Below are 13,555 nucleotides of genomic sequence, written 5' to 3' on the forward strand. Positions count from 1 at the left end.
CGAACAGTTCGACGAACAGTTCGGCGAACACACGGGTGTTCGACGAACCGAACCGAACTCGAACACTACGGGGGTGTCTCAACACTAATCAGAAGGATGCTGGTATTTTGAAGAGATGAAATAGCACAAGAGAGAAAGCAAATGAAAAAAAGAAAAGAGAATGAATGTGTGCACTTGTGAAAGGGAATGGAAAAAAGGCATAGAAGAGAGTGCCCCCTGCTGGTGGAAGGAAGGAAAAAGCAAAAGCCTACAGCACCTGGTATTCTCAGGCGGTCTCCCATCCAAGTACTAACCAGGCCCAACCATGCATAGCTTCCAAAATCAGACGACATTGGGCCTGTTCAGGGTGCTGTGGGCATAGACAGAGACTAGCCTCTCAATTGCTGCTTTTCTACTTTGACGTCTGGCTGCCGGCTGCCCTTTCCAGTGCTCAGCAAGACCAGGTCCTTTTGTGCTTTCCCTTCTCTTCAATTTTTTTGCTGGCTTCCTTAAAAGGTCTTGCAGACAGAAGGCCCCACTCAGAGCCGCTGAGCTCACTGATCGGCTGCAGCACTGTCGACGGAACGTCGGCTTCACGGCCAATGCCAAAGGCCGGGAGCAGAGGCGAGACTCACCGGTAGACCCGGGTAGGGTGAGTAGAGCGCGGTTAGTTGCTTTCTAATAGCCTGCAGCCGGAGATTAACTTTTAATGAAAGGGAACAATCCCTTTGACTGTCTGCAGCGCGTCACAGCTAGGAAGCGCACTCTCACACACAAGCCAGCATGCACACGTGCTCGCACGTGACAACACCCCATATCTGCCCCTACAACCTCTCCGTCACCAAGCGTCAGACTCTCCTGCCTGTTTTATGATTTCAGGGCCCTAGCAGGAATCACCCCCCCCCCTCCCCAATTCCTTCCGCACCTTCCTTGCCTTCCTTGCACTGAGGTTAGCTCTTTGTCAGCCGACTGGCTTGGTTACACAAGCTTCTTTGCAGAGAAACATGTTACTTCTGCTGGCCCTCGCTAGGCGGCGGGCATCCAAAACCTTCCCTGGGCACCTGCTGAAAGCCTGGCCCCTTCACTGCCCCGGGTGCTTTTAACGCCATCATTTCCACACGGCGAGCTGCGGAGTCAATAAGCACTCCTAGCCGTGGCAAGGAGCTCGGTGTCAGGCCTGCGTGAAGGCGGCGGGGTAGCGTACTTAGCTGCCAACTGGCTCAGAGGCCTTGGGTCTTCCATCATCTAAGTTACTTAAGGTCGGTGTCCGGCAAGGCGCCGTTCCATGCTAGCCGAGCTGGGCAGTAGGGCAAAACGTCATCAAAATGGTCTACAGCACCCGGTGTTCCCAGGAGGTCTCCCATCCAAGTACTGTCTGAGCCCAGCCCTGCTTTGCTTCCAAGATCAGACGAGATCGGGCGTATCCAAGGTGGTATGGCCAGTGGACTCCGCTCGATCCATCGCCCGGCCAGCCTTTCTCAGGATCGCTTGGTGGCGAGCAATCTGGCCGTGACGGGGCGGGCTCCGAAGGGTCCATGCAAAGGCTGTGCCGTCCCTACAGGTGTGGTTTGTTTAGCAGTGATTCACCCGCCGCATCAGGTGTCTTCAAAAATGTCTCGGCGCAGGGTCTCCTGCAGGCTAAACCCTTCATCGCGGTAATGTGACAGAAAGAGCAAGCTGGACCCGTAACTTGGGGGCAGAGCGAGACGTCCAGTGGTGAATGAAGGAAGAGGGTGAAATGGTTGCCAGTGACTTTGAGCTGCTCTTCAGGGGGGAGGGTCGTGTTGCCTGCAAAGGTCTTCTGCTTGGGGTTACCGGTGGTTGCCTCCAGCCACCCGGGAGACGCTAGTCCTGGTGAAAAGGAGCCTAGTATTAAAAGTAAAGATGCAACAATGCTGGAGGCCCACGGTGATCAGAAGGATGCTGGTATTTTGCAGAGATGAAATAGCGCAAGAGAGAAAGCTAATGAAAAAAAGAAAAGAGAATGAATGTGTGCACTTGTGAAAGGGAATGGAAAAAAGGCAAAGAAGAGAGTGACCCCTGCTGGTGGAAGGAAGGAAAAAGCAAAAGCCTACAGCACCTGGTATTCCCAGGCAGTCTCCAATCCAAGTATTAACCAGGCCCAATCCTGCTTAGCTTCTAAGATCAGACAAGATAGGGTGTGTTCAGGGTGGTGTGGCCGTAGGCAGAAACAACCCTCTCACTTGTTGCTTTTCTACCTTGAAGTCTTGCTGCCGGCTGCCCTTTCCAGTGCTCAGCAAGACCAGGTCCTTTTGTGCTTTCCCTTCTCTTCAATTTTTTTGCTGGCTTCCTTAAAAGGTCTTGTAGACACAACTCCCCACTCAGAGCCGCTGACCTCACTGATCGGCTGCAGCGCTGTCGACGGAACGTCTTCTTCACGGCCAATGCCACAGGCCGGGAGCAGAGGCGAGACTCACCGGTAGACCCGGGTAGGGTGAGTAGAGCGCGGTTAGTTGCTTTCTAATAGCCTGCAGCCGGGGATTAACTTTTAATGAAAGGGAACAATCCCTTTGACTGTCTGCAGCGCGCCACACCTAGGAAGCGCACTGTCACACACAAGCCAGGATGCACACGTGCTCGCACGTGACAACACCCCCTATCTGCCCCTACAACCTCTCCGTCACCATGCGTCAGACTCTCCTGCCTGTTTTATGATTTCAGGGCCCTAGCAATAATCACGCCCCCCCTCCCCAATTCCTTCCTTGCCTTCCTTGCACTGAGGTTAGCTCTTTATCAGCCGTCTGGCTTGGTTACACAAGCTTCTTTGCAAAGAAACATGTTACTTCTGTTGGCCCTCGCTAGGCGGCCGGCATCCAAAACCTTCCCTGGGCACCTGCTGAAAGCCTGGCCTCTTCACGGCCCCGGGTGCTTTTAACACCATTATTTCCACATGGCGAGCTGCGGAGTCAATAAGCACTCCTAGCCATGGCAAGGAGCTCGGTGTCAGGCCTGCGTGAAGGCGGCGGGGTAGCGTACTTAGCTGAAAACTGGCTCAGAGGCCTTGGGGCTTCCATCATCTAAGTTACTTAAGGTCGGTGTCCGGCAAGGCGCCGTTCCATGCTAGCCGAGCTGGGCAGTAGGGCAAAACGTCATCAAAATGGTCTACAGCACCCAGTGTTCCCAGGACGTCTCCCATCCAAGTACTGTCCGAGCCCAGCCCTGCTTTGTTTCCAAGATCAGACGAGATCGGGCGTATCCAAGGTGGTATGGCCAGTAGACGCTGCTCGATCCATCGCCCGGCCAGTCTTTCTCAGGATCGCTCGGTGGCGAGCAATCTGGCCGTGACGGGGCGGGCTCCGAAGGGTCCATGCAAAGGCTGTGCCGTCCCTACAGGTGTGGTTTGTTTAGCAGTGATTCACCCGCCGCATCAGGTGTCTTCAAAAATGTCTCGGCGCAGGGTCTCCTGCAGGCTAAACCCTTCATCGCGGTAATGTGACAGAAAGAGCAAGCTGGACCTGTAACCTGGGGGTGGAGTGAGACGTCCAGGGGTGAATGAAGGAAGAGGGTGAGATGGTTGCCAGTGACTTTGAGCTGCTCTTCAGGGGGGAGGGTCGTGTTGCCTGCAAAGGTCTTCTGCTTGGGGTTACCGGTGGTTGCCTCCAGCCACGTGGGAGACGTCGATCCCGGTGAAAAGGAGCCTAGTATTAAAAGTAAAGAAGCAACAATGCTGGAGGCCCACGGTGATCAGAAGGATGCTGGTATTTTGAAGAAATGAAATAGCGCAAGAGTGAAAGCAAATGAAAAAAAGAAAAGAGAATGAATGTGTGCACTTGTGAAAGGGAATGGAAAAAAGGCATAGAAGAGAGTGCCCCCTGCTGGTGGAAGGAAGGAAAAAGCAAAAGCCTACAGCACCTGGCATTCCCAGGCGGTCTCTGTTAAATGGTTAATTATGGAAATTCATTTGGAATGTTAATCGATAATCATTTTTCTGAGTTCTATGCCTCAGCCATCGTGTCTAGTTGACATGCGCTATTTGTGTGTGTATTTTTGGTTCACTACCATATGTAGAACAGGTGTCCATACGACTGGCTATAAAAGCCCATGGTACAGAAAGGGGGGGCTCTCTTGCTCTGCCCACCCCACAAGACACAGAATCTTCATGCTGAGAAGCAGATGACATGTAGGCCTGGACACATGCTGGACAAAGACATGATTTACCAGCCAGGATCCAAGGAAAGATGGGTGAATCTCAACAATTAAGCTAATTATGGACAAATGGACAATTACTTTATAACTAATTATTGTATGTACCTGCTGCAATCTGATTCTTTATAATGGACAATCCAAGAATAAATAGATTTTTATAAGAATATCGTGATATTGATACTTTGAGAAGCCCTCAGTAGAAAAAAATAATACAGGAAGAGTATTATTTTACAGTCTCCCATCCAAGTACTAACCAGGCCTGACCCTGCTTAGCTTCCGAGATCAGATGAGATAAGGCGTGTTCAGGGTGGTGTGGCCATAGGCAGAGACAAGCCTCTCACTTGCTGCTTTTCTACTTTGAAGTCTGGCTGCCGGCTGCCCTTTCCAGTGCTCAGCAAGACCAGGTCCTTTTGTGCTTTCCCTTCTCTTCAATTTTTTTGCTGGCTTCCTTTAAAGGTCTTGTAGACAGAAGGCCTCACTCAGAGCCGCTGAGCTCACTGATCGGCTGCAGCGCTGTCGACGGAACGTCAGCTTCGCGGCCAATGCCACAGGCCGGGAGCAGAGGCGAGACTCACCGGTAGACCCGGGTAGGGTGAGTAGAGCGCGGTTAGTTGCTTTCTAATAGCCTGCAGCCGGGGATTAACTTTTAATGAAAGGGAACAATCCCTTTGACTGTCTGCAGCGCGCCACACCTAGGAAGTGCACTCTCACACACAAGCCAGCATGCACACGTGCTCGCACGTGACAACACCCCCTATCTGCCCCTACAACCGCTCCGTCACCATGCGTCAGACTCTCCTGCCTGTTTTATGATTTCAGCAGGAATCACCCCCCCCTCCCCAATTCCTTCCGCACCTTCCATGCCTTCCTTGCACTGAGGTTAGCTCTTTGTCAGCCGTCTGGCTTGGTTACACAAGATTCTTTGCAGAGAAACATGTTACTTCTGCTGGCCCTCGCTAGGCGCCCGGCATCCAAATCCTTCCCTGGGCACCTGCTGAAAGCCTGGCCCCTTCACGGCCCCGAGTGCTTTTAACGCCATCATTTCCACACGGCGAGCTGCGGAGTCAATAAGCACTCCTAGCCATGGCAAGGAGCTCGGTGTCAGGCCTGCGTGAAGGCGGCGGGGTAGCGTACTTAACTGCCAACTGGCTCAGAGGCCTTGGGGCTTCCATCATCTAAGTTACTTAAGGTCGGTGTCCGGCAAGGCGCCGTTCCATGCTAGCCGAGCTGGGCAGTAGGTAAAAGCGTCATCAAAATGGTCTACAGCACCCGGAGTTCCCAGGAGGTCTCCCATCCAAGTGCAGTCTGAGCCCAGCCTTGCTTTGCTTCTGAGATCAGATGAGATCGGGCGTATCCAAGATGGTATGGCCAGTAGAAGCTGCTCGATCCATCGCCCGGCCAGCCTTTCTCAGGATCGCTTGGTGGCGAGCAATCTGGCCGTGACGGGGCTTGCTCCAAAGGGTCCATGCAAAGTCTGTGCCGTCCCTACAGGTGTGGTTTGTTTAGCAGTGATTCACCCGCCGCATCAGGTGTCTTCAAAAATGGCTTTGCGCAGGTTCTCCTGCAGGCTAAACACTTCATCGCGGTAATGTGACAGAAAGAGCAAGCTGGACCCGTAACTTGGGGGCGGAGCGAGACGTCCAGGGGTGAATGAAGGAAGAGGGTGAGATGGTTGCCAGTGACTTTGAGCTGCTCTTCAGGGGGGAGGGTCGTGTTGCCTGCAAAGGTCTTCTGCTTGGGGTTACCGGTGGTTGCCTCCAGCCACGCGGGAGTCGCTGGTCCTGGTGAAAAGGAGCCTAGTATTAAAAGTAAAGAGGCAACAATGCTGGAGGCCCACGGTGATCAGAAGGATGCTGGTATTTTGCAGAGATGAAATAGCGCAAGAGAGAAAGCAAATGAAAAAAAGAAAAGAGAATGAATGTGTGCACTTGTGAAAGGGAATGGAAAAAAGGCATAGAAGAGAGTGCCCCCTGCTGGTGGAAGGAAGGAAAAATCAAAAGCCTAAAGCACCTGGTATTCCCAGGTGGTCTCCCATACAAGTACTTACCAGGCACAACCCTGCATAGCTTTCAAGATCAGACAAGATTGGGCGTGTTCAGGGTGGTGTGGCCATGGGCAGAGACAAGCCTCTCACTTGCTGCTTTTCTACTTTGAAGTCTGGCTGCCGGATGCCCTTTCCAGTGTTCAGCAAGACCAGGTCCTTTTGTGCTTTCCCTTCTCTTCAATTTTTTTGCTGACTTCCTTAAAAGGTATTGTAGACAGAACGCCCCACTCAGAGCCGCTGAGCTCACTGATCGGCTGCAGCGCTGTCGACGGAACGTCAGCTTCACGGCCAATGCCACAGGCCGGGAGCAGAGGCGAGACTCACTGGTAGACCCGGGTAGGGTGAGTAGAGCGCGGTTAGTTGCTTTCTAATAGCCTGCAGCCGGGGATTTACTTTTAATGAAAGGGAACAATCCCTTTGACTGTCTGCAGCGCGCCACACCTAGGAAGTGCACTCTCACACACAAGCCAGCATGCACACGTGCTCGCACGTGACAACACCCCCTATCTGCCCCTACAACCTCTCCGTCACCATGCGTCAGACTCTCCTGCCTGTTTTATGATTTCAGGGCCCTAGCAGGAATCACCCCCCCCTTCCCAATTCCTTCCTTGCCTTCCTTGCACTGAGGTTAGCTATTTGTCGGCAGTCTGGCTTGGTTACACAAGCTTCTTTGCAGAGAAACATGTTACTTCTGCTGGCCCTCGCTAGGCGGCCGGCATCCAAAACCTTCGCTGGGCACCTGCTGAAAGCCTGGCCCCTTCACGGCCCCGGGTGGTTTTTACACCATCATTTCCACACATCGAGCTGCGGAGTCAATAAGCACTCCTAGCCGTGGCAAGGAGCTCGGTGTCAGGCCTGCATGAAGGCGGCGGGGTAGCGTACTTAGCTGCCAACTGGCTCAGAGGCCTTGGGGCTTCCATCATCTAAGTTACTTAAGGTCGGTGTCCGGCAAGGCGCCGTTCCATGATAGTCGAGCTGGGCAGTAGGGCAAAACTTCATCAAAATGATCTACAGCACTCTGTGTTCCCAGGAGGTCTCCCATCCAAGTACTGTCCAAGTCCAGCACTGCTTTGCTTCCGATATTAGACGAGATCGGCCGTATCCAAGGTTGTATGGCCAGTAGACGCTGCTCGAGCCATCGCCCGGCCAGCCTTTCTCAGGATTGCTTGGTGGCGAGCAATCTGGCCGTGACGGGGCGGGCTCCGAAGGGTCCATGCAAAGGCTGTGCCGTCCCTACAGGTGTGGTTTGTTTAGCAGTGATTCACCCGCTGCATCAGGTGTCTTCAAAAATGTCTCGGCGCAGGGTCTCCTGCAGGCTAAACCCTTCATCGCGGTAATGTGACAGAAAGAGCAAGCTGGACCCGTAACTTGGGGGCGGAGCGAGACGTCCAGGGGTGAATGAAGGAAGAGGGTGAGATGGTTGCCAGTGACTTTGAGCTGTTCTTCAGAGGGGAGGGTCGTGTTGCCTGCAAAGGTCTTCTGCTTGGGGTTACCGGTGGTTGCCTCCAGCCACGCGGGAGACGCTGGTCCTGGTGAAAAGGAGCCTAGTATTAAAAGTAAAGAAGCAACAATGCTGGAGGCCCACGGTGATCAGAAGGATGCTGGTATTTTGCAGAGATGAAATAGCGCAAGAGAGAAAGCAAATGAAAAAAAGAAAAGAGAATGAATGTGTGCACTTGTGAAAGGGAATGGAAAAAAGGCATAGAAGAGAGTGCCCCCTGCTGGTGGAAGGAAGGAAAAAGCAAAAGCCTACAGCACCTGGTATTCCCAGGCAGTCTCCCATCCAAGTACTAACCAGGCCTGACCCTGCTTAGCTTCCAAGATCAGGCGTGTTCAGGGTTGTATGGCCGTATGCAGAGACAAGCCTCTCACTTGCTGCTTTTCTACTTTGAAGGCTGGCTGCCGGCTGCCCTTTCCAGTGCTCAGCAAGACCAGGTCCTTTTGTGCTTTCCCTTCTCTTCAATTTTTTTGCTGGCTTCCTTAAAAGGTCGTGTAGACACAACGCCCCACTCAGAGCCGCTGAGCTCACTGATCGGCTGCAGCGCTGTCGACGGAACGTCAGCTTCACAGCCAATGCCACAGGCCGGGAGCAGAGGCGAGACTCAACGGTAGACCCGGGTAGGGTGAGTAGAGCGCGGTTAGTTGCTTTCTAATAGGCTGCAGCCGGGGATTAACTTTTAATGAAAGGGAACAATCCCTTTGACTGTCTGCAGCGCGCCACACCTAGGAAGCGCACTCTCACACACAAGCAAGCATGCACACGTGCTCGCACGTGACAACACCCCCTATCTGCCCCTACAACCTCTACGTCACCATGCGTCAGACTCTCCTGCCTGTTTTATGATTTCAGGGCCCTAGCAGGAATCACCCCCCCCTCCCCAATTCCTTCCGCACCTTCCTTGCCTTCCTTGCACTGAGGTCAGCTCTTTGGCAGCCGTCTGGCTTGGTTACACAAGCTTCTTTGCAGAGAAACATGTTAATTCTACTGGCCCTCACTAGGCGGCCGGCATCCAAAACCTTCCCTGGGCACCTGCTGAAAGCCTGGCCCCTTCACGGCCCCGGGTGCTTTTAACGCCATCATTTCCACACGGCGAGCTGCGGAGTCAATAAGCACTCCTAGCCGTGGTAAGGAGCTCGGTGTCAGGCCTGTGTGAAGGGCGGCGGGGTAGCGTACTTAGCTGCCAACTGGCTCAGAGGCCTTGGGGCTTCCATCATCTAAGTTACTTAGGGTCGGTGTCCGGCAAGGCGCCGTTCCATGCTAGCCGAGCTGGGCAGTAGGGCAAAACGTCATCAAAATGGTCTACAGCACCCGGTGTTCCCAGGAGGTCTCCCATTCAAGTACTGTCCGAGCCCAGCCCTGATTTGCTTCCGAGATCAGACGAGATCAGGCGTATCCAAGGTGGTATGGCCAGTAGACGCTGCTCGATCCATCGCCCGGCCAGCCTTTCTCAGGATCGCTTGATGGCGAGCAATCTGGCCGTGACGGGGCGGGCTCCGAAGGGTCCATGCAAAGGCTGTGCCGTCCCTACAGGTGTGGTTTGTTTAGCAGTGATTCACCCGCCGCATCAAGTGTCTTCAAAAATGGCTCGGCGCAGGGTCTCCTGCAGGCTAAACCCTTCATCGCGGTAATGTGACAGAAAGAGCAAGCTGGACCCGTAACTTGGGGGCGCAGCGAGACGTCCAGGGGTGAATGAAGGAAGAGGGTGAGGTGGTTGCCAGTGACTTTGAGCTGCTCTTCAGGGGGGAGGGTCGTGTTGCCTGCAAAGGTCTTCTGCTTGGGGTTACTGGTGGTTGCCTCCAGCCACCCGGGAGACGCTGGTCCTGGTGAAAAGGAGCCTAGTATTAAAAGTAAATAAGCAACAATGCTGGTGGCCCACGGTGATCAGAAGGATGCTGGTATTTTGCAGAGATGAAATAGCGCAAGAGAGAAAGCAAATGAAAAAAAGAAAAGAGAATGAATGTGTGCACTTGTGAAAGGGAATGGAAAAAAGGCATAGAAGAGAGTGCCCCCTGCTGGTGGAAGGAAGGAAAAAGCAAAAGCCTACAGCACCTGGCATTCCCAGGCGGTCTCTGTTAAATGGTTAATTATGGAAATTCATTTGTAATGTTAATCGATAATAATTTTTCTGAGTTCTATGCCTCAGCCATCGTGTCTAGTTGACATGCGCTATTTGTGTGTGTATTTTTTGTTCACTACCATATGTAGAACAGGTGTCCATACGACTGGCTATAAAAGCCCATGGTACAGAAAGGGGGGGCTCTCTTGCTCTGCCCACCCCACAAGACACAGAATCTTCATGCTGAGAAGCAGATGACATGTAGGCCTGGACACATGCTGGACAAAGACATGATTTACCAGCCAGGATCCAAGGAAAGATGGGTGAATCTCAACAATTAAGCTAATTATGGACAAATGGACAATTACTTTATAACTAATTATTGTATGTACCTGCTGCAATCTGATTCTTTTTAATGGACAATCCAAGAATAAATAGATACATTTTTTTATAAGAATATCGTGATATTGATACTTTGAGAAGTCCTCAGTAGAAAAAAATAATACAGGAAGAGTATTATTTTACAATGGTGAGCCAGCCAGTCCTGTTTTTTTGTTTTTTAAATTAAGTAAGTGAATTTCTTCCGTGAACAAGGGGGGAGTCCTGACGAGCTGAACAGCTGTTGTTCACGTGTCAGTAAATTCACTAGTTTGTCACGAGAAGCAGAAAGGACCTACAGACTGAGGAAAAACAGGAAGCAGAGGTACTAACAAGGAACAGAATCACACAGGAAAAGAATCAGACGAACTGAAGACAGGACGTGCTGATAAAGAGAAGCCAAGGAATCTTAAGGTAAGCAAAATATGGATATAATTTCTTGTTTTGCTAAACAAAGTAATATTAATTTCAAAGTTAATGTAGGAGATGATATAGAAGTTTTGTGGCTCAGTTTATACAAAGAATGGAACGGACGTACAAGAGCCACTAAAAATATCAGAGAATTCTGGAATTACCCAGGCTCAACTCCAAATTAAAATGAGGAAAAATTTGCTGAAATTATACAAAATCATGCCAAAATATGATGTCAAAATCCATGCCTGTAGAAATTCAGAGACATTTGAGAGCTTCTCTGATAAGTTTGATTTATCCAATGAGGAGAGGAATCAATTATTTAAAATATGGATTCCTGTGACATTGTCCAGACGTTTACATTTAATGCCCTGTGAAAATGACTCTCCTAATGGATGGGAAAATGATTCGGACAGATTAAGATATTTGATTTATTGTGTCACAAAGGATTTTCCCAACATAGAAGATCTGCAGAAACTAAGGATTGGTAGGAAGGAATGTACATATACATTCATGTCCATATTTGAACGGTTGTACAAAGCTCTCATCAAAAATGGAAAAGTACAACATATGATAACAACTTTTGTACAAAAATTCAAATTCCTAAATTCAGTTTCCCAAGTTATGGCATCACAAAAAAATTCATTATTTGAATGTGCGCAGATGCTGGATTTTGTTAGAAAACATGAGAATCGTGAAAAGAAAATAAATCAAGCTAAATTTATAAAACCAGGAAAGGTAAAATCTTACCAAAAGCCAATATCAAACTCTCCTAGACTGAGTCATCCCCATAGTGAACTCTATCAAATACGCAGAAGATTTCATATATGTTATAAGCCATATCAGCCAGTGCAAAGATCCATCTCTCCACAGAATGAGTTAATTCTCAGTCAGAACTGTGATTCTCTAAAAAGGAAAATGGCTGAAACTGATGGACAGAGACAGGTGAGACGACCAACTCACAGTGACGTCATGGAATGTGGACAGAAGAACAGGCAGTTCTCTGAGGTTTTGAAGGATAGAAAAATGTCTTTCCTAAATAGGGCGTTCCTGGAGATATTTGAGAGAGACAGAAGATTTGGTTTAGGGAGTGGCTAAGGAAAAACTGTAATTATAATGTTGTATCAAAATGTAATTCAATGTCTCAATATTTATTTATAATCTTATACAGTAAAATTGTAGTTACATAGTTTCTAATAGTTCATATATATATATATATACACTTGTCTAAGTAGAGATTGCGTATAATTGTATTTATATATACGTTTATAAAATATATATATATATTAATTAATAAATTAGAACTTCATATATATAAATTTAAGTAGCAATATTTTGAATTACATTAGAACCAACCAAAATATGTATAAGATATTTAAATAATTCTGTTTCTGTATGAATTTGAAATTTAATTTTATTTTCTTATATTTCCTTAGAGTTTTCATTCCAAAGCAGGATTTGATCAAAGAACTCTAAAATGGACTTATTTCTTTATTCACACAGGAAGTGAAAAAAATGCATGATTTTATGTGTATAACATTTTAAAATAATAACAGTATATCTAGTTGAACTATAATATATATGTAATACTTATTAATTCTTTTGTGTTGCTAATATTTTCTGTGCATGAAGTGTTCGTGCAAATTAAAGTAGCTTTACAGCATGACGTGTGACAGCTGCGGCCTTTGAACTTTGAGCTAATAGTATAGGATCCCATTCATTCTATTTTCAACTGATGTAACTTAAGACCGGGCAGCCAGTGAAAAAAGAATCTAAGACAAGAGTTTTTTCAAGTGTCTGAAATTCCAGTGACTTACTCTCATATTATATAATATGTACTTGGGGAATATTCAAAGAAATATAAAGATATTCATTTGATATGGCAATGCGCATTAATAAATTGGGATACAACAATTTTGGGTTAAATATATATATATACAGTACAGACCAAAAGTTTAGACACACATTCTCATTTAAAGATTTTTCTGTATTTTCTTGACTATGAAAATTGTACATTCACACTGAGGGCATCAAAACTATGAATTAACACATGTGGAATTATATACTTAACAAAAAAGTGTGAAACAACTGAAAATATGTCTTATATTCTAGGTTCTTCAAAGTAGCCACCTTTTGCTTTGATGACTGCTTTGCACACTCTTGTCATTCTCTTGATGAGCTTCAAGAGGTAGTCACCGGAAATGGTCTTCCGTCAATCTTGAAGGAGTTCCCAGAGATGCTAAGCACTTGTTGGCCCTTTTGCCTTCACTCTGCGGTCCAGCTCACCCCAAACCATCTCGATTGGGTTGAGGTCTGGTGACTGTGGAGGCCAGGTCATCTGGCCTAGCACCCCATCACTCTCCTTCTTGGTCAAATAGCCCTTACACAGCCTGGAGGTGTATTTGGGGTCATTGTCCTGTTGAAAAATAAATGATGGTCCAACTAAACGCAAACAGGATGGAATAGCATGCCGCTGCAAGATGCTGTGGTAGCCATGCTGGTTCAGTATGCCTTCAATTTTGATTAAATCCCCAACAGTGTCACCATCAAAGCACCCCAACACCATCACACCTCCTCCTCCATACTTCACGATGGGAACCAGGCATGTAGAGTCCATCCGTTCACCTTTTCTGCGTCGCACAAAGACACGGTGGTTGAAACCAAAGATCTCAAATTTGGACTCATCAGACCAAAGCACAGATTTCTACTGGTCTAATGTCCATTCCTTGTGTTCTTTAGCCCAAACAAGTCTCTTCTGCTTGTTGCCTGTCCTTAGCAGTGGTTTCCTAGCAGCTGTTTTACCATGAAGGCCTGCTGCACAAAGTCTCCTCTTAACAGTAGTTGAAGAGATATGTCTGCTGCTAGAACTCTGTGTGGCATTGACCTGGTCTCTAATCTGAGCTGCTGTTAACCTGCGATTTCTGAGGCTGGTGACTCGGATAAACTTATCCTCAGAAGCAGAGGAGACTCTTGGTCTTCCTTTCCTGGGGCGGTCCTCATGTGAGACAGTTTCTTTGTA

The 13,555-nt window shown here is 48.6% G+C and overlaps 7 pseudogenes; all 7 read right to left on the reverse strand.

The window, feature by feature from the left end:
- Positions 1-1,306: 1,306 nt before the first annotated feature.
- LOC141268493 (5S ribosomal RNA) lies at positions 1,307-1,426 on the reverse strand (annotated as a pseudogene).
- A 621-nt stretch (positions 1,427-2,047) lies between these two features.
- LOC141268576 (5S ribosomal RNA) lies at positions 2,048-2,166 on the reverse strand (annotated as a pseudogene).
- A 933-nt stretch (positions 2,167-3,099) lies between these two features.
- On the reverse strand, positions 3,100-3,219 carry LOC141269491 (5S ribosomal RNA; annotated as a pseudogene).
- A 2,184-nt stretch (positions 3,220-5,403) lies between these two features.
- Positions 5,404-5,523, reverse strand: LOC141269783 (5S ribosomal RNA; annotated as a pseudogene).
- Positions 5,524-6,144: 621 nt separating this feature from the next.
- Positions 6,145-6,263, reverse strand: LOC141269633 (5S ribosomal RNA; annotated as a pseudogene).
- Positions 6,264-7,936: 1,673 nt separating this feature from the next.
- LOC141269689 (5S ribosomal RNA) lies at positions 7,937-8,045 on the reverse strand (annotated as a pseudogene).
- Positions 8,046-8,987: 942 nt separating this feature from the next.
- Positions 8,988-9,107, reverse strand: LOC141267860 (5S ribosomal RNA; annotated as a pseudogene).
- Positions 9,108-13,555: the final 4,448 nt, after the last annotated feature.

The sequence above is a fragment of the Phyllobates terribilis genome, unplaced genomic scaffold (assembly GCF_046119375.1).
Source record: "Phyllobates terribilis strain yellow unplaced genomic scaffold, ASM4611937v1 Scaffold_4__5_contigs__length_816908805, whole genome shotgun sequence".
Taxonomy (NCBI): Eukaryota; Metazoa; Chordata; class Amphibia; order Anura; family Dendrobatidae; genus Phyllobates; species Phyllobates terribilis.